The sequence below is a fragment of the Suncus etruscus genome, chromosome 18 (assembly GCF_024139225.1).
Source record: "Suncus etruscus isolate mSunEtr1 chromosome 18, mSunEtr1.pri.cur, whole genome shotgun sequence".
Lineage (NCBI taxonomy): Eukaryota > Metazoa > Chordata > Mammalia > Eulipotyphla > Soricidae > Suncus > Suncus etruscus.
Window position 1 is genome coordinate 33,473,713 of NC_064865.1, and position 27,624 is coordinate 33,501,336.

The 27,624-nt window shown below is 43.0% G+C and overlaps 3 protein-coding genes, 1 long non-coding RNA gene and 1 pseudogene across 4 annotated transcripts in view; 2 read left to right on the forward strand and 3 right to left on the reverse strand.

Moving 5' to 3' along the window:
* PRR3 (proline rich 3) overlaps positions 1-27,624 on the forward strand; it is a 641,937-nt gene that overhangs the window by 575,623 nt on the left and 38,690 nt on the right. The gene's annotated exons all lie outside the window — the stretch shown is intronic.
* LOC125995781 (class I histocompatibility antigen, Gogo-C*0203 alpha chain-like) overlaps positions 1-27,624 on the reverse strand; it is a 115,991-nt gene that overhangs the window by 87,905 nt on the left and 462 nt on the right. The window lies entirely within an intron of this gene.
* Positions 1-27,624, forward strand: part of ABCF1 (ATP binding cassette subfamily F member 1) — a 141,161-nt gene that overhangs the window by 48,699 nt on the left and 64,838 nt on the right. The window lies entirely within an intron of this gene.
* On the reverse strand, positions 17,985-18,534 carry LOC125996491 (ferritin heavy chain-like; annotated as a pseudogene).
* Positions 26,608-27,078, reverse strand: LOC125996542 (uncharacterized). Its single transcript, XR_007491285.1, has 2 exons — positions 26,814-27,078; positions 26,608-26,703 (listed from the first exon to the last, which is right to left on the reverse strand). It is a non-coding gene; the product is annotated as an uncharacterized LOC125996542 (long non-coding RNA).

Sequence of the window (27,624 nt, forward strand, 5' to 3'; positions counted from 1 at the left end):
CCCAGAATGAGAAATTACTTCCCATCCCCTTGTCCCCTTTTAGGGAAAGACCTTGGTAATATTTATCCGCAGCAAATAATAATCCACACAGACAAGAAGGATAGGGTGTAAAAGATTGGGCAAGGAGAGCCAGAGAATCCTCCTGCAGCCAGAAGCTTTCACAGAAGGACCCCTCTCCCCTGTCCATCAAGCTATTTATTGCCAACTCCACAGCGCCCCACTTGGAAGGGCTAGGTGGGGCAATAGTCACAGAACAATCCTAAGGAAACACTTTTATATACAACAATTCCAAGAATCATCTTATGGAAACTTTTTCATATACTACAATTCCCCCTTTTTTTGTAAAGAAACAATAATAATGTACAGAAGTAAGTAATATTTTTATAATTGTAAAAATAATAACTAAGCAATTGTAAAAGAGTGGCTGTTTGCATAAGTGCATCACAGGAAAAAGTATAGAAAAAAAAATTTTAGCCTAACACAGGGTGTTCAAAACCAGAAACAGATGTAAAGGAATCAACTACAAGCTCCAGAGTAGAATAAAATCTACAGCGTCCAAGATGATCAATTCCGAGTAAGTATTCCCTTGGAAAAGCAGAAGTCGAGTATGAAATTCCAAGATTCAGGACCTAATAGGCCATGGGGAGCTCCCGGGGCAATAACAAAGCCCGAAAGTAATTCGGAGACAGAGATCCTTAGATGAGATGCTCACAAGGCTGCGTAGCAGGTTAGAAGACACACATTTTCCATTCCAGTCCAGCTTGAGCAGAAGAAAGCCCATCTTTGGAGGCAGTGAATTAGGCCCCTATTTCGAAGAAAGAGGCACACACACACCTGCACAATGGGCGCCAAAGTAAAGAAGATCCATAGGTACTTGAATTCAATCCAAGATGAGTTCTAGTCCAGTCAGAAGTTCATAAGAGGTCCGAAAATGAAGAACCATGTACAGCCGATTATTAGGTGAGAGCTTAAGTTCAAAACCAAAACAAAATGCTTAAGGCAGAAAACCTCCCCGTGTAAATGAAAAAATTGAGGGTCTATCCAAAATGGATAAAACCTCCTTTTGCACCTGCTATTTTTTCCAATGATGCGCCCATGCAAAAGGCCAAAATACCAGACAGGATTACAATCTAGTAACTTATTTATGACAGTATCTAACCCCTAATCCAAAGCAACAAAAGTAAAACCTTAATGAAATACCATATCAATTTTGAGAATTAACAACTAAAATGTAAAAACATTAATTACAGTAATCAACAAAAGTATAGAATCAAATATAACTTTACAGGATTACAATTATAAAACTACAAGAGCTGAAATTTCTCCCAAGTTCAAAAACCACTATGAAAGGATGGGGAGTCCAGAACTCCCAAAAGTCCGACCAAAGAAACTTGATGAGTCAGGGAAAGCAGTTGTAATTAGAAGCAGGATACAGCACTGCAACAGTTTACGATGTCTTTCTCAGTCAGAGATCAGGAGGCTTGTCATTGTGGGTGATGATTTGCACACGATGATTTGCATATGTGGAGGGATTCCTGAAAATAGACTGTTAGGGACTAGGAAAAAAGAGGGAAGGATAAGTAAGAATAAATTGGGGAAGATAAAGTCAGGAAAAAAGAACTATATACAAAACATGTAAGACATACAGACACACAAGACATACATAAACATATTTCACAAAAATATGGCCATCACTCACTCATACTTACCAAAAAATGTTTGCTGAGAAGGATCCCAAATAAAGCGAAAACAAACAAACAAACAAAAAAATTCAGCTGAATCAACAAAAAGCGCTTTAAAATACAATAGCCGGCAAACAGTTTAGATGAATATCTTCAAGTTCACAGCAACAACAAAAGATGTATTTTTAAGGCATAGTCGAGTAAATCTGCAAGAGAATTTCATGCACAATACGACCAAGGAAACCAATAATACAAGTAGAGACAAGTAATTCTATTGTAACCATAGATGATGAGCACTGTAAAGAGAGTCCACCTAAAAGGTACTGTTATGTCAAAATTATGAATTCACCTCCATCTTGAAGCCTAAATTGAGGCAAATAAAACAATGACGTTAGAGTAAAAGAGTGAAAGTTGTTAGATGAGTATATCTCAATATATTGCTATATAATACCCTTAGTACGATGAGGAAGCTTTCTCTCGAGTGAGCCTGGATCAATAGTGGTATTAAGACATAATTACATCATACAAGCAACTACAATGGGGATTCATCATATTCAATCCTATTCAGCGGGAGTACCTGTGAAATGAATCATAAAGCATTAATGACAACTAACAAATAAAATAAATAATTATTAAGCGTTTATAGTAGATCTCTGAGAAGTATAAAACAGGATGTATGCTGCTGTGGATTTTACCGATGCAGTAGGAATATTCTTGATCTTCTTGTCATCAAAATTGATCCAGTGTTGTCTTGAGTCAATATTACAGTATGATGTACAGTGTCCAAAATGAAGTTTACCAAAATAGTTAGACACTGATGATAAGATGTATTTTTCAGTTTTGTAATTTTTTTCCTGAGTGAATTCTGCTAAGTTGAGGTCTTCTAAAGGAAAATACACATGAGTGAGTAGTTTTTTAATTTGTTTGCCATCAAAAGCAAAACGTTTCAAATGAATTATTAATACTGGAGGTAATTTCCATAAGTATGTCCTCTTCAAAAAGTCCCTTTTAGTGTTGCAGCTGTTACAATGAATTCTATTGTTATCTTTCAAATCTTCTTCTTTAAAGAATTCAACAAGGCATTCTTGTAACGTACATTTATCTGTAGGCTTGATTGCCAGGGACAACTGAACAAATGTCTCATATACCTCAGACTTTTGGTGACATGTGAGACACTGTAGTATAGATTTGAGCTGTCCTTGAAAGAGGTCATATATAAGAGATTTGTGAGCCTTTTGGAGTTTAGGCCTAGATTGTTCATGTTTTTCGTTGTCTATCAGGTGTATAGTTTTATCTGCTATTGAATTTTCAGTAAGCAAATCCTGATGTAGTCCCTCTATAAGGAACATCAATAATTCGTGAGGATCCTGTTGGTTGTGTCCGGAAAATTGGTCATTAAGTAAACCAATTGTTGCTTTGAAGTGTTCAGGATTGACATTCCTATGACATCCATCTCCCATGATTTTTATGAGATGACCAAATTGTTCTGCTAATTTACCTTTATGTCCACTTGGATTTTCTTTGTTAATGTCTCTTTTATAATGATCTTGATAAAAATACTGAGTTAAGTCTGAAATATTATACAGGCATTGTAATATTAAGTTCATATAGCATGAGTTCCCTAAATTTCGTAATCCAGTAAATGCAGGTCTCTGTTTCTCTATTTGCATTCTGGAATGTAAGGGTTTCTTACTCTTGTCTGCCTTATTCAAGGTATTGGGTGTGAACGTTAATCCCTTGTTTACTTTCCCAGAGGCCACAGCAGTGTTACAATTGTCAGTGTTTTGAGCATTTTGTATTTGACATGGGGGCAGGCTTGTAGTCCCAGCAACCTGATCCTGGTGGATTGTACTAATTCGATTTCTGATGAGGTGTAAAGGGACCCAAAATTTCTTGGAGAGGTTGTCATTTGTACCAACATATGCATATCCCCTTCCTCTCAGAAGATGATGTCCAGCGATCCATTTTTCATCCTCTTTGATCCAAACCGGTATATGTGATGTTTCTTGTCTCTGAATATCTTCTTTAAAATGTCTTTCCCCATCAGTGTAACTTTCCCCTTGTGGTAAATTTAGGTAATTTAGCGTGAGAAGAGTCAAAGATAACAGCTCAGTAGGTGCTAAACCTCTTTTTCTATTCTTTTGTAATTGAGTTTTTAGCGTCCTGTGGGCTCTTTCCACAATGGCCTGTCCTTGGCAATTGTAGGGGATTCCTTTCAGATGTTTTATCTGCCATTCTTTACAAAAGAATTCAAAAGTTTTGCTGATATAGGCGGGTCCATTATCAGTTTTAATGGAATACGGAACACCCATAACTGAAAAGCATTGTAAAAGAAAACTGCAAACTGCCTTAGACTTTTGGGAAGACATAGGGATTGCCCAAATAAATCGAGAATAAGTGTCCACCATCACATGAAGATAAGGTTTCTTTGGAAATAAATCTGTTTGAGTTACATCCATTTGCCACAGTTCATTAGACTGTAAGCCTCTTGGGTTTGCTCCTGCTATGTGAGTCTTTTTTGCTAATGGGGCACATATGTCGCACCTTTCTATAATTTCTCTAGCTTGCCTCCAGGGAATCTGGTAATTTACATGTAAGTGGCAAGCATTTGTGTGTAATGCTGTATGTTCTTCTGTACGTGACTTGAATATAGGCATTGCCAACAAATCCGCAGTTTTATTTCCTTGAGCCATTGGCCCTGGAAGACCTGAGTGGGTTCTAATATGCGTGATGAAGATGGGTTCAGTTCGTTTTTTGAATAAGCTGTTGTAATGTTTGTAGTAAATTCTGTGTAATTGGGCTATGAGCATTGAGAGAGGCCATGGCTATCACCGGACATAAATTTACCACATACAAAGAATCAGAAACAACATTCATGGTGTCAGATACATTTTCTAATAGGTAAATTAACGTTGCTAATTCAACTTTCTGTGCTGACTTATACTTGGTATCTATAGTTATTTTCATGTTTTCTCCAGTTATTCCACCCCTACCCCCGCTGGACCCATCTATGTAAAAAACCTTCGCATTGGGGATAGGAGAGTCTCGAACGATTGAAGAAATAACAAACTGAGTCTTTTTCAAAAAGTCCCATGTCTTTCCTGGTGGATAATGAGAGGAAATTTCTCCTGTGAAATCTGAAAGGGCCCTTTGTAAAGATTCATTAAGAGGCAATATTGACTCAATTTCCTTTTTTGGTATTGGCAATACTAATATATCAGGGTCAAATCCTAATAAAGATATAGATCTGAGTCTTGCTTTGATAATGAGTTCTGAAATTAAATCCAAATAAGATATCACAGACCGAGGCTGTTTGTTATGTAAATATACCCATTCCAGAGGACCTGCCTTTTGCATCAATGCCCCTGTAGGGGTTTCTTCTGTAGGGAAGATTAATAAAGAAACCTTCTCTCCCGGGATGAATCTTGAGAGAAATGATTGTTGCAACCTGTTCAAGAAGAAGTCCAATTCATTTTTTGCCTCTATAGTTAAATTTCTCGGGCTGTCTAGGGCAGAATCACCCTCCAAAGTTTTAAACAAATTAGACAGTTCTGCATTTGGGATTCCTAGCACGGGCCAGAGCCAATTCACGTCACCTAAAAGTCTCTGAAAATCATTAAGTGTTTTGAGGTTTTCTTTTTTGATGGAGATTTTTTGTGGACATATAGACGTTTGGTCCAAAATAAAACCCAAGTATTGATATGGTGGCATAGTCTGTATCTTTTCTAAAGCTATTTTCAGTCCTGCTGTTTGCAAACAGTCAATAACAAAAGAATATACTTCCTGTAGATCTGTTTCATTGTTCATTGTGATAAGAATATCATCAGTATAATGAAAGATCATGGCTTGAGGAAATCTTTCTCGAGCAGGGCTCAAAATCTTATCTACAAAAAATTGACACATTGTTGGGGAATTCAGCATGCCCTGGGGGAGGACAGTCCATTGGAACCTCCGGCAGGGATGGGTATTGTTTATAGAAGGAACTGAGAATGCAAAATGGTGTTTATCATCTGGGTGAATAGGAATATGGTAAAAGCAGTCTTTCAAATCAATTATAATTAATGGCCATTCCTTTGGGATAACTACAGGTGATGGTAAACCTGTTTGCAATTTTCCCATTGGTACCATAGATATGTTTACAGCTCTCAGATCCATCAACAGTCTCCATTTTCCAGACTTCTTTTGTATGGTAAATATAGGTGAATTCCATTGAGAAAATGAAGGCTCAATATGCCCTAATTTTAGCTGTTCTTCCACTAATTCTGTTAGCACCTTTAATCTATCAATTTTAAGGGGCCACTGACCTATCCAAATTGGTTCATCAGATTTCCATTTTATTTTTATCGGTGCTGGGTTCTTTCTGTCAGTGGCCCCTACCAAAAATTCTGAGTTTTCATTTCAGGAGAAGTTTCAGACTCTTCTGGAGCTAATGGGATGTGGAATTCTGCCTTCCACTGTTTGTGTAGGTCAAGGCCCCACAGAGAAGGTGAGAATGGGCCCACATGAGGTCTAATTATAGCCTTTTGATTTTCTGGGCCGTGAACTACCATAGTCCTTTTACTTAACAGACAGGAACTTAAGCCTCCCACTCCTTCAAGCGAGTATGGAATTTCTTGTAGAGGCCAATTTTCTGGCCATTCTTTATCAGAAATTACGGTAATTTGTGCCCCGATGTCTATCATTCCATTAAAGGGTCGCCCCTGAAAGTGAAGTTTAATCATCGGATTTTCATCTTTAAATTTAGTAACCAGAGCAATAATTGGGTTATGGGCGGCCCCTGGATCTGTGCTTCCAAAACCTCCAATTCGTGTCTTATCTGAAGTCCCAAATTTGACATACGGCACTATTACTATCTGGGCAATTGTCTCTCCTTTTTTGAATGTCCAAGTAGCCAGTACCGTAATTACTACAATAATTTCTCCCTTTGAATCTGAGTCAATGACACCTGTGGTTACTGATATACCCTTTACATTGAGGGAACTTCTGCCCAGAATTAATCCCATTGTATCTGGTGGTGGTGGGCCCACAATGCCAGTCTTTAGCATGAAGGGGCATGCTCCTGGGTAAATTGTAATGTCCTCTGGGCAAGTTATGTCGAGCCCAGCGCTCCCCGCAGTCGCATGAATTAATTCGCTAATTGTGAGCAATCTTGGGCTGGGCTGGGAAGAAGTATGGTTTGCAGATTTTGCCCCTGATTTGCACGGGCCTGGGGACTGGCCCTGTAGGCGTTTCCCTGCATTGGAAATGTGGTTCCCTGAGGAGCTTGATTTAACAAAAGACGACAATTTCTTCTGATATGGCCCTGTTTTCCACAATGGTAACAGAAGAATTGCCTCCTGGGTGTAGTGTTAAAACCAGTCCTTGTGTTATTATTAGGGAGATTTCCAGATCTGCAATCTTTTGCCCAGTGGCAACCTCTCTTGCATTTTGGGCAGAGACCAGGCTTTGGGACGGCGCTTTTTCACCGGGGGTAGAAGGGCTTTGTTCCCTTAGTGACTGCAAAGGTTTGCACCGGATCCAGGTTTGCTGAAGAATGGGGCATATCATAAACATTTCTGCAGGCATATAAAAAATCATTTAAGTCAGCGTTGTCCTGCAAAGGGGCCAATATCAATTTGCAGGCTGAATTCGCATTATGATAAGCCAAACTTTTTTCTAAATATTTTCTAACCTGCTTATCTTTGACTTGTATTTTCAAAGCATCTTTGAGTTTAGCTACAAATTCGATATATGGCTCATGGGGACCTTGGGTAATTCTTAAAAAGGTTCCTGCACCTGTGCTGTTCATATCAAGTTTTTCCCATGAAGATACTGCAATATCTTTAATTATGTTTAAGATTTCCTTAGGTAGGGCCCGGAGAGATAGCACAGCGGTGTTTGCCTTGCAAGCAGCCGATCCAGGACCAAAGGTGGTTGGTTCGAATCCCGGTGTCCCATATGGTCCCCCGTGCCTGCCAGGAGCTATTTCTGAGCAGATAGCCAGGAGTAACCCCTGAGCACCACTGGGTGTGGCCCAAAAAACAAAAAAACAAAAAAAAAAAAAAGATTTCCTTAGGTAAAGCAGCTTGTGCCTGAATATCTGCATATTGATTTTCTGCCATTAATAATTCATATAAGAGATTGACCCCTGCCACTCGGTTTTTTGTTCCATCCGGGCTATATAATTTGGATTTCACACCCTCCGAATAGAACATCTCCCATTCGGTTTGCTGTTTAGATGGCAAGCATATTTCAGCTAGTTTTTTTAAATTCATGCAGAGTCCAAAGTGATTTTCGACACCAAAGTCTTAGCATCTCCAGACAGTATGGAGAGGTTGGCCCAAATTCCTTACATGCTTTCTTAAACCGTTCCATGTCTTCTATTTCAAGGGGTTCATAAATTGGTCTATATACTGTTTGTAACGGAACTGAGGCCGGATTAGCAGAAGTACTTTGCACCGGGCTCTGAGCCCTGACATGTGGAGCACTAGCCTGTGATTCGTCATCTGAGCTGGCACTATTATGTGATTCCATTCTGTGTACAGAATCCGGACTCACTTGTGGACTTAGCACCGGGGGTTGGTCATCAGTGTTAATATTTTGATTTGGGTCCTGAGTTTCTAAATTATGTTTCCGAGTAGATTTTTTGTTGGGAAAAATGCCTATATTTTTGATGGTGGTGCTAGCTTCATTAGCCTGCACTTTGGCCTGGAGTTTCATTGGATAGATCTCCTTATTTTCCAGGCTGGTCTTAGCCTCACTTTTTCCACACTTTTTACTTCCTAAATACCAGCCAATACCTATGCACACCATAACAATATTAGCAACCACAGAGATTCCACAAACTATGACTAATGGAGACAACACAGGCGAGGCAAATATTTGAGTATCAATTTTCGTTTGAACTATAGACCACAACCATCCAAAAGCAATGAATTTTCCTATCATCCAGCCTATTTGTTTTAAATAGTATGGAAATATCCACTTGACAAACGCAGAACCAAAGAATTTGTAACAAGGTGGCACAATCAACATGGCTGACCATAGAAGCCATCCAAGGATCTCCAGAGGCAATTTCCCATAAAGCATTTCACTTACAGTTATTGAGGGTCCAGGTCCACCTGTTCCTGGCGCCATTTGTAATGTATCTTCGCTGTTAACTTTGCTGGGTATTTGTGAATCGAAGAACAGTCCCCAGAATGAGAAATTACTTCCCATCCCCTTGTCCCCTTTCGGGGGAAGACCTTGGTAATATTTATCCGCAGCAAATAATAATCCACACAGACAAGAAGGATAGGGTGTAAAAGATCGGGCAAGGAGAACCAGAGAATCCTCCTGCAGCCAGCAGCTTTCACAGAAGGACCCCTCTCCCCTGTCCATCAAGCTATTTATTGCCAACTCCACAGCGCCCCACCTGGAAGGGCTAGGTGGGGCAATAGTCACAGAACAATCCTAAGGAAACACTTTTATATACAACAATTCCAAGAATCATCTTATGGAAACTTTTTCATATACTACATTGTGCGACTCAATTTTATGAATAGAATCAAGCCTCATTTGTGGAGTTAGCACAGGAGGTTAATCATTGTCTGAGTCACTGTCACCGATTCACTAGAATCAGGCTTCACTTGTGGAGTTAGCACTGGAGTTTGGTCATTCGTGTTAAGATTTGGATTCGGGGGCCCGGAGAAATAGCATAGCGGTGTTTGCCTTGCAAGCAGCCCTTCCAGGACCTAAGGTGGTTGGTTTGAATCTCGGTGTCCCATATGGTCCCCCGTGCCTCCCGGGAGCTATTTCTGAGCAGACAGCCAGGAGAAACCCCTGAGCATTGCCGGGTGTGGCTCAAAAACCAAAAAAAAAAAAAGATTTGGATTCGGATTATTAATCCAAGTTGTTTTTCTTCCAGGAAAAATGCCTATATTTTTTATGGTGGGGCTGGATTCATCAGCCTGCACCATGGTCTAAATTTTCGTCAGAAAGAGTTCCTTGGGCCCGGAGAGATAACACAGCAGTGTTTATCTTGCAAGCAGCCTATCCAGAACCTAAGGTGGTTGGTTCGCATCCCAGTGTCCCATATGGTCCCCCGTGCCTGCCAGGAGCTATTTCTGAGCAGACAGCCAGGAGCAACCCCTGCGCACTTCCTGGTGTGACCCAAAAACCAAAAATAAATAAATAAATAAAAAGATTTCCTTATTATCCACACTGGTTATAGCCTCACCATTTCTACACTTTCTATTTCCTAAATACCAGCCAATACCTATGCTCACAATAACATTATCCAACACAGGAATTCCACAAATTATGCCACAAACTATGACAGTTAGAGACAATCCAAATTTCATTTGAAATATAGACCACAACCATCCCAACTGCAGTGATTTTCCTTAGATCCAAACCAATTAGTTCAAAACAAGATGGAATAATTCACTTGACTAATAGAGAACCAATGCATATGCAAAAAAGTGGCAGGATCCACATGACTAACCACAGAAATCACCTAATGGTCAGCAGAGGAAATTTCCAATAATGTATTTCACGTACAGTTATTGAAGGTCCAGGTTCAACCTGTTCGAGCACCATTATGTTGCAATACTGCCCTTGATGGGGTTGACTGATGGAGGGATGGAGGATGAGGCCTTTCTCTGTTTACATACACAATACTCTAGATACAGAGGTCTGATATTATCATACATGACGAAACAGAAGTCTTCTATACACCACAAAATCACTGAGGGGAGAGTAAATGATCATGCAAGGAGTCTATAGTTAATCCCATGACAGTATACTTCAGGGGTAGATAGACCCTGTATCTCCTAGGCCAAGGGAATTCCCTCTATAATATCCCCAATAGTTACTGTGCCTATGCAGGGGGGGGGAAGAGAAAAAAAAGCACAAGATAATCATTTTATCCACATATATATTGATTGATTGATTTTTTTTGACTTCTTTATTTTGGTGTAGATATTGAAGTGGATGTCTCCAATTTTATTTTATTTTATTTTATCTTATCTTTCTCTTTCTTTTTGCACTCTGGCATGGCTTGATTTCAGGACACAGACTATTGTGTGGTGCTTGTCTTTATTGCTATAGTGCTCACTGGATATTTAATTTGATATTTCTTTCTGTATTGTTTCAATTACCTTTTCCACATCCTCTCTCAAACTGAGGTTGAAAGCCTCTAGAAGGACTCCGCCCATTGTCAGCTTATTTGATTTTTTTTGGGGGGGGGGTTTGGGCCACACCCAGTAACGCTCAGGGGTTACTCCTGGCTATGTGCTCAGAAGTTGCTCCTGGCTTGGGGGACCATATGGGACACCGGGGGATCGAACCGCGGTCCGTCCAAGGCTAGCGCAGGCAAGGCAGGCACCTTACCTTCAGCGCCACCGCCCGGCCCATTATTTGATTTTTTTAAATTTATTTTTTATCCATTCTATTGCTTTTTTTTCCTTCAAACAAAACCACATAACTCGAATTATCTAGCTCCACCTCTCAAATAGAGGGGGAAACAAGGGAGGATACCAGGACCAAACAGATATATGATCACTAATAGTAAGCTAGACAAAGTGGGGACCACCTACTCTAGCAGCCCGGGGGGTGATGATGGGGAATATGGGTTTCAGGAAGGGAACGGGGATGGGAGGAGGACAAATTTGGTGATGGATATTCCCCTGATTCAATGTTAATATGTACCTAAAATACTACTGTGAAAGATATGTAAGCCAATATGATCAAAATAAACATTAAAAAAAAGAACATTGGTCAGGGACCATAGTAGTGGTACAAGTGGTAATGTGTTTGCCTTGCATGTAGCTAACCTAGGACAGACCACTATTCAATCCCCAGCATCCCATATGGTTCCCCAAGCCAGGAGCAATTTCTGAGTGCATAGCCAAGAGTAACCCCTGAGCATCACTGGGTATGCCTCTAAAACATTATTGGTCAAAGAATAGTATGGAATTTCAGAATTTGATCACACAAATATTTTATAGGTATCAGAAATATTAATGTAATATTCAAAAACTTCTGGGGCCAGAGAGATAGCACAGTTTAGGGTAAACTTTGCCTTGCATTTGGCCAACCCAGGACAGACCTTGGTTTGATTCCCAGCATTCCATATAGTATCCTGAGTCTGCCAGGGACAATTTCTGACTGCAGAGCCAGGAGTGACGCCTGAGTCTTGCTGGGTGTGACCCCCCAAAAAAACCTACTTTATTCACATACAAGGAAAATGACAAGATGCTCAAGAGTTATAGAAATAGGAAAATGGATAAGGCATTTGCCTTACAAACTGCTGACCCAAGTTTGATCTCCAGCAACACATATGGTCTCCTTGAGCATCACCAAGAGTGATTCCTGAGTGCAGAAGAGGAAGCTCTGAGCATCATTGGATGTGGATCTACTCTCACCAAAAACAGTAAAAAAAATTCTCAGGAGTATACAAAAATTAGGAAGTCACATTGTTCCCAGTCACCTAAGTCCTTTAACCAAAAACCAATACAAGTAACAATGTCCATTTTTATCTTCCAGATTAGTATATTTATGCATTAATTTATAGTTTATACCTATAAAAAAAAAGCTCAGAATGCAGGCTAGAAGGAAACATTGAAAATCATATCTGTTGAGAGACAAAATTTCAAATATGCACAGAATAATCACAACTAAACTAAACAAATAACTATTTCTTTCTTTAATTCTGGCTTTTGGAAAACACCCAACAGTACTCAATACTTCTGTCAATGCTCAAGGATCACTGCCAATGGTGCTCAGGGACCATATGCAACATGGAGAATTGAATCCAATTTAGCCCTCCTGCAAAGCAAGCACCCAACCCTTTGTTTCTCCAACATTCAAATAACTCGGTATTAATAAGAACAAAACTGTCATCAGTCACTACTGAAGGTATCTTCATGGCACATAAACTTAGTAAAGCATGTTTAACACAATGTCATTAACAGAATGATAAACCATAATATACCTAATAGAGGGGCCTAAATCCCCAAAACTCTTTATTCTTGAGGATATGGTCCTAGAAGCACAGAAAAGCCCTGAAATGGGAATCCTACTTCTGATAGCATAATTTAGACCGGTCTGAAAACAACAACAATAAGTAATAATAAAGTAGAACAGTTATAAGAATGGTGAGAAAGTTAATTGAATATAATGTGTCTCTAAGTATCTTATTGTAGGTGAAAATTCTTGTGGAAACTCAGACCTCTGAATAATAGTTCAGAGTGGGGGTCAAGGCCACAGTGATACCAAGTGCTGATAAGTACATGGAGCTACAACCACCCTCCTTCATTACAGGCAGGATGTAAAGTGACACAAATCCCAGAGAGGATACCTACAAATTTCTTTTTTTTTTTTTTTACCTACAAATTTCTTAGAAAGTTACACATAGTCTTATCTACAACCTACTGTTTACTCTCCTTTATGTTTACTTGAAATTCATAATAAAGAATGGCTCATAGGTCAGAGAGATATTATAGTAGGCAAGGTGTTTGCCTTGCATGAAGCTGACACCATCAGGAGTGTGCCCTGAGCAGAATTCTTAGGGAGTAAGCCCTGAGCATTGTCAGATGTGGTCTTCAAACAAACAAAAGTGAATGCTTCACAAAAACCTTCATGTGGCCTGCACATGATTCCTTCAAAAGATACAGTGTGGGGAAGAACAGGAAAATATGTAACTCTTTGGGGAGTGGGTGGGGTGGTGGGATTGAAGAGAAGTAACATAAGAACATGAAGAACATGATGGAGAGTACTGGACACGTTGGTGGTGGTGAGTTATACATTAAGACCTTCCGCATTAACATTATGTTAAACATGCTACCTTAACGAAATAGCAACATATAAATTTACATGCATAAAATAAAATATATAACTTCACAGGGGAAAACTGAGGAATGTGTCCTCAGCAGAAGATGATAGACATCAGTGATGATCACATAGATACATTAGTCCCTATGTTGAAAATGACTGTGCCTCTGGTCTTCCCGTATCCCTAGTCTTGGCCACCACACTCAAACTGAGGGATTTTCTGCAACACACAGCATGGAGCCTCTTCAAAATGTCGCATCATCCAAAACAAGGGAAGTCTGAGATTTAGCCAGAGGAGTCTTAGGAATACTTGACTGGGACTTCACTCAGTTTAAGTGATATCTTGGATGGGATCCCAGGGGGAAAAAGAAACAATAACATCCAAATATAGTCTGGATATTAGTACTAATATATTGACACTGTAGAAATGTGGTAGTGCAAAAGATGAAAATGCCTCCAGAGAAAAGCACAGGGGGTGGAAAAGAAGTTACCTCGTAGTCTCAGGGGCTGAAGAAACCGGTCCTGGAGTATTACCCCATGCCCCCATCTCCTTGTGTAACCTTTCCTGATGATAAGACCGGCCCATTTCTGGGAGGGGTCTTTGGAAGGTAATAAAGGGTTTGCCTCAGGGGTGTAGAGGATGAGAAGATTCAGTGAGAGGAGATTCCACAAGGCAGCAGCAGTGGAGAAAGAGATATCAGAAATAGGTTTGAATGCAGAGCTGCTTATGGAAGCTGCTAAAAAGGTTACCAAAGGCCATACATGTTGGTTAAAGCTGCTTGTCTCTTGAATCATTTCCTTGACACCACCCTGAAACCCGCCAGCTGGAAGGGGTTGCAGGTGTCTGGCCCAGCCTGGCAGAGAAAGGCCTCACCATCCATCTCACCATCATCCACAACTATCCAGGACTCAATAATTAATATGTATTTCAACACTGAGGATGTGATGAATCAGACACATAAAGGCCCCAAAAGTATCCTTGCTTCCAATCACTGCCCCACTCCCACGCCTGACCCAGCACTTCTCTGAAGGCATCTTCATCCCTCTGGATGTCCTCCTCCAGGTCAGCATCTCAGCCTGAGTCAGCCCACAGCTGCTCCTCTCAAGTCCTTGCAGAGTAAAGAGAGCAGAGCAGTGGCGCCCCCGTGTGGCCATATGTTGAAAGACGGCTCAGTTCTAATGGTGCTTCCTCAGCAGGGAACTTCCAAGATTTTCTCTGGGTTTCCAGCAACCAACAGGCTTTGCGCACTAGAGGATGCCCTCTCCAGTGTCAGGTTCTGCATCAAAATAGTTTTTCCAAGTGCACATTTACGTAGAAGAATTCTCCCTATTAATAACCTTGAACATATGTTCACGTATGACATAAAAACAACTCCAGGGCTGGAACAATAGTACATGTGGAAGGGCATGTGCTTGGAAATGCTGACCCAGGTTCAATTCCTGGCACCCCAGAATGGTCCCCTGAGCACAGAGCCAGGCGTAAGCCCTCAGAACCACTGAGTATAAGCCAAGAAACAACAAATCAATAAAATAAAATTATAAATAAAATTAACTCAAGGCTGCTACCTAGAACCAGAGTGGGCCTCACAAACATACTGGGGCCTTCACTGTGCTGAGATGAGATATTGAACTTCAGTTCTTGTCCTGATTCCATAAGAAACAACTCTAAAGTTTCCATCTATAGAAAGAAGGAGAAGAGGGAGAAGGAAGAAATTTCCCGGGCCCACAACTAGGAAGATGAGAAGAATCTCATGGAGAAGTGAAATAAGGAGGAAAAAGTGACCTTAACAGAGGAGAGGAGAGGAAAGGATAAAAGGGCACAGGAGAGAAGAGGGGAAAAAAGGGGAGAGAAGGAGGAAATACAGAAGAAAGAGGAAAGGAAGGGAAAGGGGTGGATGAGGGGGAGGGAAAAGGATATTAGAGGTAAAACTGAGGAGAGGAAAGGGAGAGAGGGGGGAGAGAGGATGATTTTAAGATATTTTTTTTTCCAGAATAAAACCCTTTGATGCTTTCAAGGGACCCAGAGAGGGAGAGAGGAAGGCCTGTGCAGCCTGGAGAGGTCAGACCTGGGCACTGGCTCTAGAGTTTTCATTTTACACTGTATGTGTGAGGCACAGCTGTGAGTCATGGCTTATATTACTAGTAAACTTTTGCATATTCATATTAGGTTGAAACTAGTCTCTGGCTGACATCGTTGGGCCTGTGTTGGACTGGAAGGTATAGCGCCTTCCTTCCAGCTTGGTCCCAGCAGTCTCCATATCTAACTTGCACCATATTAAATAGCCCACACCACAGTTACTGAAGTGAAGCCTCATTTGTGGTCACATAATCAATACACTCAGCTAACTGTATACTGCTCAGTTATACTTCCTGTCATTTGATGAAGATGAGCAGAGAAAAAAGAGAGCAACCTTCAACCTAATCCTTCCTCTTCTCCAGGGGATCTAACTATAGACTCATCCCCAGCAGAGAAAGAACTCTAGAGAACAAGGCAAACACACAGAAGCCCAAATTCAATGAGCAAAAACAATAGAATTGAGGATACAGAGAACACCAAGTTCAGAAAAGGTTCCAACAAGGACTTTAGTGGCACCAGAATAAGGATGTTTAATTAGCACAAAGACCTACGGCACAGGTGACCCCTGAGTGCTGTTGGGGTTTCTGCTGGCAAAAAATCTAAAACGAAAGAGAGAGAGAGAGAGAGAGAGAGAGAGAGAGAGAGAGAAAGGAAGGAAGGAAGGAAGGAAGGAAGGAAGGAAGGAAGGAAGGAAGGAAGGAAGGAAGGAAGGAAGGAAGGAAGGAAGGAAGGAAGGAAGGAAGGAAGGAAGGAAGGAAGGAAGGAAGGAAGGAAGGAAGGAAGGAAGGAAAGAAAAGAGAAAGAAAGAAAGAAAGAAAGAAAGAAAGAAAAAGAAAGAAAGAAAGAAAGAAAGAAAGAAAGAAAGAAAGAAAGAAAGAAAGAAAGAAAGAAAGAAAGAAAGAAAGAAAGAAAGAAAGAAAGAAAGAAAGAAAGAAAGAAAGAAAGAAAGAAAGAAAGAAAGAAAGAAAGAAAGAAAGAAAGAAAGAAAGAAAGAAAGAAAGAAAGAAAAGAAAGAAAAGAAAGGAAGAAAAGGAAGGAAGGAAACAAAGAAATGAAACAAAGAGAAAGAAGAAAAGAAAAAGAAGAAAAGCAGGAATGTACACTGTCAATAAAACAAAGATATAGGGAATGGAGAGAGCTAGCACAGCTGTAGGATGTTTGCCTTGTGACCCAAGATGGACGGTGGTTCAAATCCCAGCATCCCATATTGTCCCCTATGCCTGCCAGAAGTAGTTTCTGAGTGCACCCTAAGAGCCATGGGGTGTCACCCAAAAAACAAATAAATAACATATTTTTGTTTGTTATTTTAAAGGTGCCACAGCGCTCAAAAGTTACTCCTGTGCTCAGCAATTTCTCCTGGCAGACTTGAGGGATCAGATGTGATGTTGGGGATCAAACCCGGGTTGGCCACGTGCAAGTTAAATGCCCTACCGCTGTGCTATCACTCTAGGCCTAAACAAAAAATTTTTAATATTATTTTTATTGAGATCTGGGCATTGTGGTGGCAAAGGCGGTAGGGTGTCTGCCTTGCATGCAGTAATCTAGAATAGAAAGCGGTTCAATCCCCCAGCCAAAGGCGATTTCTTTTTTCTTTTCTTTTTTTTTTTCTTTTTGGGTCACACCCAGCAGTATTTAGGGGTTACTCCTGTCTCTACACTCAAATATCACTCCTGGCAGGCTCGGGGGACCATATGAGATGCTGGCATTCCAGCCACCATCCTTCTGCAATCAAGACAAAGGCCCTACCTCCATGCTATCTCTCCGGCCCCCAATTCAGGGGCGATTTCTGAGGCATAGCAAGGAATATCCCGAGTGTCACCAGAAGTGACCAAAAAAATATATATGTTATATATATGTATATATATGTATGTATATATAGAGAGAGAGAAAGAGAGAGAGAAGAGAGAGAGAGAGAGAGAGAGAGAGAGAGAGAGAGAGAGAGAGAGAGAGAGAGAGAGAGAGAGAGAGAGAGAGAGAGAGACCAATGTGAATTACAAGTTTTTCACAGTTGTATTTCAAGTACATAGTGACAGTGAATTAGGGCCATTCCCACCACCACTGTTGACTTTCCTGGGTCCTGATTCCAAGCTTGTCTCCCAATCTCCACCCTTAGCCCCCTGGACGGTTAATGTGACAGGTCCAATTTTGTGTATAACTTGTTGTACTTTGGGTCTCTTGAATCTAATGTTGTTGACTTTTGATTGGGTATTTAGGTCTGACCATTTTAAATTCCCACTCAATGCTTCTGAGATCCCTTGGCTTCTGTGTCCCATTCCCCATGGGAGGGTGTACCAAATTAAGTCATTTGAAGGTCTGATACAAATCAAAGACAGTAGTTGTTTTGGATTCTAGAAAAGGTAAAGTTCACCCCAACGTGCAAACAGTGCCCTGGGTGGCCCGGTAGCCGTGACTCCAGGAAGCCAGCACAAGCCTTAGTTCTCGCTGCTGCACCCCAACGTGTGGTTGTGTCAAAGAGATACTCTGCCATGCCCGACTCAGGAGCCCCCATGTTGCGCAAGTTGGTTATGTAGTCATCCAACTCTTGGATGGATTTCTCCTGCTCATCCAGGTAGTGAGTCTCCAAGAAATCACACAAATGCGAGTCAATTTTTGTCCTTGGCCACTTTGTGGAGGGCCAGTCGTGACTGCTGGACGCTTTTATCCAAGTGCAATGCGCACTCCATCGCCTTCGTCCATTCTCCCCGTCATCGAGGTCTGGCTTCTTGATACTCTGCAGGAAAATCTTGCCACCTCGCTGGTTGGTTTCGCAGCTTTATCGGTTTCTCAGCAACTTCCCTCTCCTCATGCGATGTGCGAAGAAAAAATTTGGCAAAGTTCTCCAGAGCCGTATCATCGCGGTCAAAATAATACGACCCTGACAGGTAGACGTAGGACGCAGAGAGCTCCGGGTGGATCTGGCGGTTGATGCCTCGAGTTCTGCTGGACATTCTGGCCCACCTGCCAGGAGGACGCGGTAGTCATAGTGACAGCACAGCGAGGAAGAGGCAAGGCGGCTGCTGCGGGATGGTAGTGGTGGTGGATATCCCCTCCCAGGCCAAAATGTTAATGTTCCCTGGAGAGGCAGACCTGCCCACTTCTGGGAAGGAGTCCATGGAAGGTAACCAAAGGGTTGCCTCAGGGGTGTGAGGGGGAGAGAGAGAGAAGGAGAGGAGAGGGAGGGAGGGAGGGAGGGAGGGGGAGAGAGAGAGAAGGAGAGGAGAGGGAGGGAGGGAGGGAGGGAGGGGGAGAGAGAGAGGGAGAGAGAGAGAGAGAGAGAGAGGAGAGAGAGAGAGGAGAGAGAGAGAGGAGAGAGAGAGAGGAGAGAGAGAGAGAGAGAGAGAGAGAGAGAGAGAGAGAGAGAGAGAGAGAGAGGAGAGAGAGAGGAGAGGGCCCGGAGAGATAGCACAGCGGCGTTTGCCTTGCAAGCAGCCGATCCAGGACCAAAGGTGGTTGGTTCGAATCCCGGTGTCCCATATGGTCCCCCGTGCCTGCCAGGAACTATTTCTGAGCAGACGGCCAGGAGTAACCCCTGAGCACCGCCGGGTGTGGCCCAAAAACCAAAAAAGAGAGAGAGAGAGAGAGAGAGAGAGAGAGAGAGAGAGAGAGAGAGAGAGAGAGAGAGAGAGAGAGAGAGAGGAGGGAGAGAGAGAGAGAGAGAGAGAGAGAGAGAGAGAGAGAGAGGAGCAAGAAGCAGCTAGAGGAGCTGGCAGCATGGAGGGATAAGAAACAGGTTTAAATTCAGGGCAGCTGAAAAGAGTCTGCTTCAAAGGTTAGCTTAGAGGCCACCCATGGCGGCCAGGGCCTTATTAATAAAGTTGGTTATCTCCTGACTTCTACTGACTGGCTGTGGGTCTTTTCCCCGCAGTTACCCTGAATGCTCAGACCCACCAGCTGGAAGGGGGTGCAGGCATGTGGCCCAGGCTGCCAGGAGAAAGGCATCCATCACCATCCAGAACAATCCAGGATTATAATTAATATGAAATTCTACAGTGGTGGTGGAGTTTGTGGTGTTAGACAGTCTCCAAGGGGCTAGCCGGGACATCGAAGTGGAGGGCAGGTTCGCCCAAGCACTGTTGAAGCAGAAAACCAGGATGCCTCTCTGCAGAGTCTGTGGCCCCACCACCCCCCCTTTTTTAACTTTTAATGTGTTTTTTTTTTCTTTCTTTCAAATGTATTTATATTTATAGCTTCTAGACAGGGGCCCTGCCTACTTTTTCTTTTCTTTTCTTTTTGTTTCACAGAACCATAGAACATGAATCTTGGTCTGCTTCATATTCTGTCTTCCTACAAACTGAGAAAAAAAAAAAGGTTTGTTTTGTTTTGTTGGCGGGGCAGTCACACTGGCTGCGCTCAGGAATTACTCCTGGCTTTGCACTCAGAAATCGCTCCTGGCAGGCTCAGGGGACCACATGGGATGCCGGGATTAAAACCACCATCCGGGCCCGGAGAGATAGCACAGCGGTGTTTGCCTTGCAAGCAGCCGATCCAGGACCAAAGGTGGTTGGTTCGAATCCCGGTGTCCCATATGGTCCCCCGTGCCTGCCAGGAGCTATTTCTGAGCAGACAGCCAGGAGTAACCCCTGAGCACTGCTGGGTGTGGCCCAAAAACCAAAAAAAAAAAAAAAAAAAAAAAAAAAAACCACCATCCATCTTGGATCGGTTGGTGCAAGGCTAATGCCCTATTGCTGTGCTATATCTCTGGCCCCGAAAAAAAGATTTTTCTAATAATAATTATTACATAGGAACTGAAGAGACAGTAGAGTGGTTAGGACACTGGCCTTGTACACCGCTGACCCCATTTCAATCTTGACTCTGAATATGGTTCCTCACAGATCACCAGAAGTGATTCCTGAACATAAAGTCAGGAGTAAGTCCTCAGCAACATCAGTGTGACTATGAATGAACGCTGGTGAAGGCATGGGTCTTGGAACATTGTACCAAAAAAACTCAATTATCAGCGACTTCTTAACATGGTATCTCACAGTGATTTAATAAATAAATAAGAATATTAAAACAATCCCATTCACAATTGTGCCTTAAAAAAATCAAGTACCTTGGAGTCATCTTAACGAAAGAGACCTAACAGAGAAAGCTCATGCTAAATGAAAAGTTGACAGGGTTACTTGAAATCTAAGTTTTAACAGAGTGTCCTTTCTTCGGGGATTAACGTGGCAGCACTCAGGGGTTACCTCTGGCTTTGTTCTCAGATATCACTCTTGCCAGGCTCCGGGGGACATTAAGGGATGCTGAGGACTGAACCCAATTCGGTGTGCAAGGCAAATACACTACCCACTGTGCCTCCATCCCCCAACAATCATTCTGGATATGAACTGGGAACTGAAAAGAAGTAAGCACTATGCATACTACTCCTTCAGTAACTGTATTGAGAACCACTGTGCCTAAAAGTTTAAAAAGAGTGGGAGAGGAGGGGAGAGAGAGAGAGAGAGAGAGAGAGAGAGAGAGAGAGAGAGAGAGAGAGAGAGAGAGAGAGAGAGAGAGAGAGAGAGAAGTAGGGAGAGTGCCTCAGAGGCAGGCAATAGAATGTTAGGGGAACTGGAGGGAAACTGGAAATTGGTGGTGAGAAATGAATGAACACTAGTGAAATGTTAAGTATTGAAGCATTATATAACAGAAATTCAACTAATAATACCTATTGTATATTGTATCTCACAGTGATTTAACTTTTAAAAGGCAAAAGAAAACTACAAAAATTTCAATATAAAGTTCATTAAATATAAATTACCCTTGAGAAAAGTAGAATGCCCATCTCAAATAAGTCATGGGTTGGGAGAGGAGGGAGATGGGGGGGGGGGGTCATTGGTGTTGGGAAGGTTTCACTAGTAAATGGGGGTGTTCTTTTCTATAACTGAATCCCAACTACAAACATGTTTGTAACCATGGTGCTTAAATAAAGATATTATTTAATAATAAAAATGAATGTGTGGGGGGGAAGCTCTCAGGAAATATGGCTTAAATTGCTGGAAGCTTTGCATGTTGGAGACACCAAGGTCCAATCTCTAGGACTGCATGATCCTCAAAGCAATGCTCTGGGTTTCTGCCACCACCACCACCACCTACCAAACGCACACACACACACACACACACACACACACACACACACACACACTACCAAATTATGAATTTGGATTGAGGATGTGGCTCGGCAGTAGAGCACTGGCCTTGCTTGTAGGAGATCTAAGTATTGCACAATGGAAACAAAAACTATCACAAACCAAACCAAATCCAAGAACCAAACTAAAACAAAACAAACAAAAATAGCCCTCACAAACTATTGTAGTCTATTGTTTTCTTAGGCTGGGGAAATGATGCATTTAAAATTAAAAAAATATGATTTATTAAGTTCCTGAGTTAGGGTGAAAATAAATGACTGAGTATTTGAATTAAAAGAAGAATCCGGGGCTGGAGAGATAGCGTTTGCCTTTCATGCAGGAGGTCATCCGTTCGAATCCCAGCGTCCCATATGGTCCCCCGTGCCTGCCAGGAGCAATTTCTGAGCATGGAGCCAGGAATAACCCCTGAGCACTGCGGGGTGTGACCCAAAAACCACAAAAAAAAAAAAAAAAAAAGAAGAATCCTTGGGAAAAGAAATAGCTTTTAAATTTTTAAGATTTTTTTCAGGGCGTGCCATCAAGGACTAGAGGTCAGGGTTCTGGGAATAAAAGTTGTAAAAGTCAGGTTCTAGTGGAGCTCCTGAGCTCTCCCTGCTTCTGAACCCCCAACAAAGGAGGATCTCAATGCTTTCAGGGCGAACAACAAAGCATTTTCACCTCGTTGATGCCCAGACTCAACCCTTTGTGCTGACTCAGACCCCTCTAAGGGTTCCTGGGCTTCTCAAAGCTCGAGAGTAAAGCGGTGTCGCCGCCATGTGGCCACATGCATAACTACAAGAGCGCTCCTTTCTCTTGTTGGCTCAGTCAGGGCCTCCCTGATTTCACTGGGTTCCCAGCAGCTGGACAGGGTTTTGTACACAAGGGGCAGCCCCTGGCAGGTAAAGGTCTGAGGATATTTCCTCCCCATCTGGAGACCACTTCACTCAAGCCTCAAGGAAGAGTATCCATATCATACCCGTTTCGAGTTGGTTCTCAGGTGCCATGTTCTGCGATACTTACAGGAATGAGGGAGTGCAGGAGCACCTCCTTCTGGGAGGCAACCAGGATTCTCCACCTCTGGTGTGAGAAGAGGGGTCAGGGAAGTTTCCAGGGAACTATTTAGTAAGATGTGTAGGGCGACTTCTATGGACATCACAGGGTGGGGCCCAAAGGGAGCGGAGTGGAAGATGAATAGGGAAGGTTCATTTTAAAGGTCACTTGGGCAGGTGGATGGGTTGGGGTTGAGAGGGACACTGGGGCTCTGGGTGGGGAGCTGGAGAGTCTCTAAGTTGCCTGGCAGGTCATCACAGTGATGTTGGCTCTATTATTGGAAAGTCTATGTGATAGCCAATTTTCCATAGTTGCAGTATAATGTAAACATGAATAGAAGGTGCTGACATGTGGGGCAGGTAGGCAGGGATCAGTGCTCCATCCAGACACATAAAACTTCCCACAACTCCCCAGTACTGGGTGTCAAGAACATTCAGAGGAATAAGGAAGGCCTGCGCTCTGGGCGAATCAGCTCTGGAAGCTGATTTTGGATTCTGTAGTAGAACTTTGAAGAAGGGTCTTGAGTCCAACCCCTCCTCACAGCTCAGGGCACTTTCAGGGCATTGTTGACATTTTTTATATATTAGAATTTTAATATATCACATTAATTCCTTTTGCCTCCACTGTTTTGAATAAGAAGACATCTATAGCCATATGGTTGCTTCCATGTGTGTCCTCTAGTTACCAGTTTGTAACTAATTATTCCCACATTTATTACCCTGGAACATTGTACTAATGAAGGTTCAAAGATTCACTTTCTAAGACAGGCCCCTATGGAGTTTGTATTGTGGCTCCAGCTTCAGTTCTCATGGAGCAGGAAGTTTCAGAGTTTCAGAGTTCATCCAGGTGCTGCTAGAAACAAGACTTCGCTCCTTGTCATCAGGGTGTCTCCCCCAATGACTGTCCACACTATATGGCTGTGACTGACCCTCTATGAGTGGACAGTAGTGTAGGCCAGGATGGAACCACAGGGCCTAGTAAGCCTTATTCTGAGAGCTTCACCTCACCAGGAGAACAGAAAGTTTAGCCACACTCAGAACAGGAGATGGAATCTACCTCTCAGGAGTAAAGAATGTGGGGACAGATGAAGCCAACACTCCAACTTTTGATCAGTAATTATTTGCATTTTTCCCACATGCAAAATAAATCACCCCCAATCTGTTTCCATCCAGACTCAACACCGAGTCCCAAGTGTCACCATCTAGTCCAGGCTGACACTCTGGAGGCATTTGAGAGCCTTCTATACTCTGGACAAGTCATTTGTGCCATGGTCTCAGTGTAAGAAGTGGGAGGCATCTAAACAGTTCAGCAAACTGAAACTGTTATTTTCCTGATTCCTCAAACCCTTCAGGGGAATCTACAGTTAGTGGGAGGCAAGGAACCCCTCCCTGGGAGAACAAACCCCACTGTGTCCCATATTCTTGCATTGGAACAAAAGTCTCGTGTACAAGTGACTACATGCTGAACTCTGACTTAGGACATGGTGACACAGAGGCTGGAGCAGTGCACGTGCATTTGTCACCATGGTGAGTAGCAGCAGTGCCTTTAACTTCAGAATCAGCGGTGACAGCTGCCTTCAATCAAGGCCCCATGAACAGCATCATACAGTCAGGTGTGTGGCCAGAGACATCTGTGGCCTAGAGCAGGTACAGTGGATGCTGTGGTGCGGGGGTGACCTACAGAGGATGGTGGTTCTGTTAGTAGCTATAGTGTCACCTTTATTGTAGAACAAAATTCTTGGATGGGACTGGATGGTGATGGGATGGATGGAGGGGCCTTTCTCCTCCAGCCAGGGCCACATATCTGCAACCCCCTTCAGCCGGTGTGTCTGAGGGATCAGGATAGCGACAAGGAAGTCATCCACAGACAATTTCAGAAAACATCAGCTTTATTCAAGGACCTAGCCACATGTGTGGCCTATCATAACCTTTCAAGCCATTTCCATTATGCGCCCTGTCATCTTAACATGTTTCAGCCATCTCGCCTCCTGCTGCTTCTCTCCGTCTTTCCTCCCATCCTCCTCATCCTCTCTCTGCCCCTCAGGTGATCCTATAGATACCTCCAAAAAACCCCTCCCAGAAATGTGCAGGTCTTACTAGTAGGAAAGGTTACATAGGATGAATGGGGTGTGGGGTAACACTTGATGACCACATCCACATGTCCATGCTGACATCTGTAGGGGCATCATGTCTGCTCTATGTCTGTACTATATATTATATGTATTAGTGCATGTAAGTATTACATGATACAGATACAGTTCACATTTCTCTAGTCCTTTACTAAATCTCTTATTAGGAAAATGTGAAGTCAATTGTTTGCAGTAAGCAGAAATCCACATAGGAAATACTCAGAGATTTTCTTGACGCTGAGTTCAGACCCACTTCCTAATTCCACTGGCCACACCAGAGAAAAAAATGGGACTCTCTAGCACAGGTATCTCTTGCTTTTTTTTCCAGAAGAAACATTTAAAAGTGGATGTAAGCCCTTCCCATCTCTTCTGACTGACTCAATGCTGCTGAATCCCAGCACTGCTTTGAGCTTCTTGCAAATACACAGGCCTCTCCCCTAGTCAGCACATGGGGCATGGAACAGAGGCATCTACTTGTAACGCTTAGATACAAGTAGGGTCTGGTCTCTTTTATTGGGGCTAACTTGGGTCTGTAACCAGCCACTCACCTCCAACCATGCTATCAACTAGACTCCTTCACTCCAGACTCCCTAAGTCTTAAGAAACTAATCAGTTACTCCCGCTCAGCTCAGAAATCTCACCTAAATCCAGATTTGTCTGTCCAGTTGACAACATCACCTATATTACTTTTGTTGTTGTTGATTTGCAGCAACACAACAGTGCTCGGGGTTACTCCTGCTCTGCACTCAGAAATCACTCTGGGATATCGAGGATCAAACCAAGGTCATCCATGTGCTATACCTGCTGTACTATTGCTCCAACCCCAAGGATGGTAAATTTTTCCTAGATTTCATTCTATGAGGTGTTATCTCCTACTGGGATCCGCGCTCCAGGTCAGGAGAGTGGAACGGCATGAACGGACCCAATCAGGTCCCTTGGCAGAAAGAGAACAGTTCTTGAGTCACAAAATGGAAACATGAGGAAATCTTGCATCTCTCAGCCCCAGGCAGGGCAGATCTCTCACACTGAGGAAGAAAATAATGAACAGACTCAAATGATTTTCAGAAGTTCACATCTGAACAGGCTCATAATGTCCCTCTCAAAATACCCCCAAATGAAGTCACCTCAGCCAATGCTTCCCACGTCAGGGTCACAGAGTCTTTCCTTTAGGGTTCATGAGAGACTCATCAGAGCCCTAGGCACTGTTGCTGCCTGGGAAAGAACAAACAGCACAAGATCAGAGAACCCTGAGTAAGTGAACTACCCACAGGATTCTGTGTACTCTCTCCCCAGGGTGTAAGGTATTCCCCACTCAATCCTCAAACTCACTTGCAGCCTGAGTGTCCTCCTTTTTAGCCTGTGGGAAGAAAACAGGAGAAGAGGATAAAGAGACACTGGGTCATAAAATCACAAGAAATTCTGCAGTTCAGGATTCCAGGTAAGCTCTAGAACTCTGAAGTCTGAGAGCTGAATCAGGAAATAGGGAGAAATGAGATGCTTCTGGATGGCACCAGCCTCTTTCTGAAGGTCTGTGCCCAGCAGGGAGATTCCCTGTGCTCTGTGTCCACTGAGAATCAGGTAGATCACCAGCTTATCAAGGTGAAAGTGTCTTTCATTTCATAAACCTGAGAGCTGCACACAGGGCAAGTGTGAGGAACAGGCTCAGGGTTATGGGTGAAGCTTTCCACTACTAAGGGAGGAGAAATTCTTTGTGGGGGTGAGAACTCCAAAGTGGAACAAAAAAATTCAGAGCTACCCTCCATCCTACCTGAGTGCTTCCTCTTGTATATCACAGCTCCCACTACTGTCACTGCTGCCACAGCCCTTGGATGCCCTTGGAGAGGGTAGACTGAGGAAGGGGTTCTGGGAAGAAAAGGAAAAAGAGATTTTACTCCAAATACTCTGATGTAACCCAGAGAGCCCTGTCCTGATTCACCTGAGATCAGGCTCAATGTCCCTATTCCCCTCCTTACCCCATCTCAGGATGTCAGGCTCTGGCAGGCCCTGGTGCTGCACATGGCACGTGTATCTCTGCTCCTCTCCAGAAGGCACCACCAGAGCTGCCCACTACTGGAAGGTTCTATCTCCGAAGGCCTAGTCTCCACCAGCTCCCTGTCATGGGTCAGTTCCTCCCCATCACGCTGCCAGGTCAGGGAAATCTCTGCGGGGTAAAAGTCCAGAGCTTAACACCTCAGCGTGACCTCATGGTCAGAGAAGGGGTGGTGGGCTATATGTCTTTTGGGGTTTCTGAGGAGGAATAATGACAAAATTCATACTGTAATATACTTCTGTGATGAGGATGAACAGGGAATTGGTTTAGAATAAGGCGGTTAAAAGCAAACACAAAAAAATAACAAACAACAATAACAGCAGGCATAAGCCTGGCTCAGGAAACTGAGATAAAACCCTAGTGATTGGAAAATTCTAGAATAGGATTTGACAGGAGACTCAGGTGGCTAAAGAGACACTAACTGGAGGGTGAAAGTGGAAGCAGGAGTCAGATCTCGAATGTGTTCTCAGCTGAGATCAAAGTCTGAGAAAGAAAGTCGGGGTTCACCGGATGGCAAGGGAACAGAGATCTGTTTCACACAAGGTCTCCCCTCCCGTCAGCGAAAGGCGGGTCCCTCAGGGTCTTAGGGACACAGGGTGGGATGGCGCTAGGGTCTGATGCAGAACTCGGAAACCAGGTGGGTCCTTCCGTCTGCTGACCCAAAGGAAGGGCGCTGGTCTGACTCTGAGCCCATTGTGGGGAGTCGGCCCCGTCCAGGGGAGATCAGAGGTCTT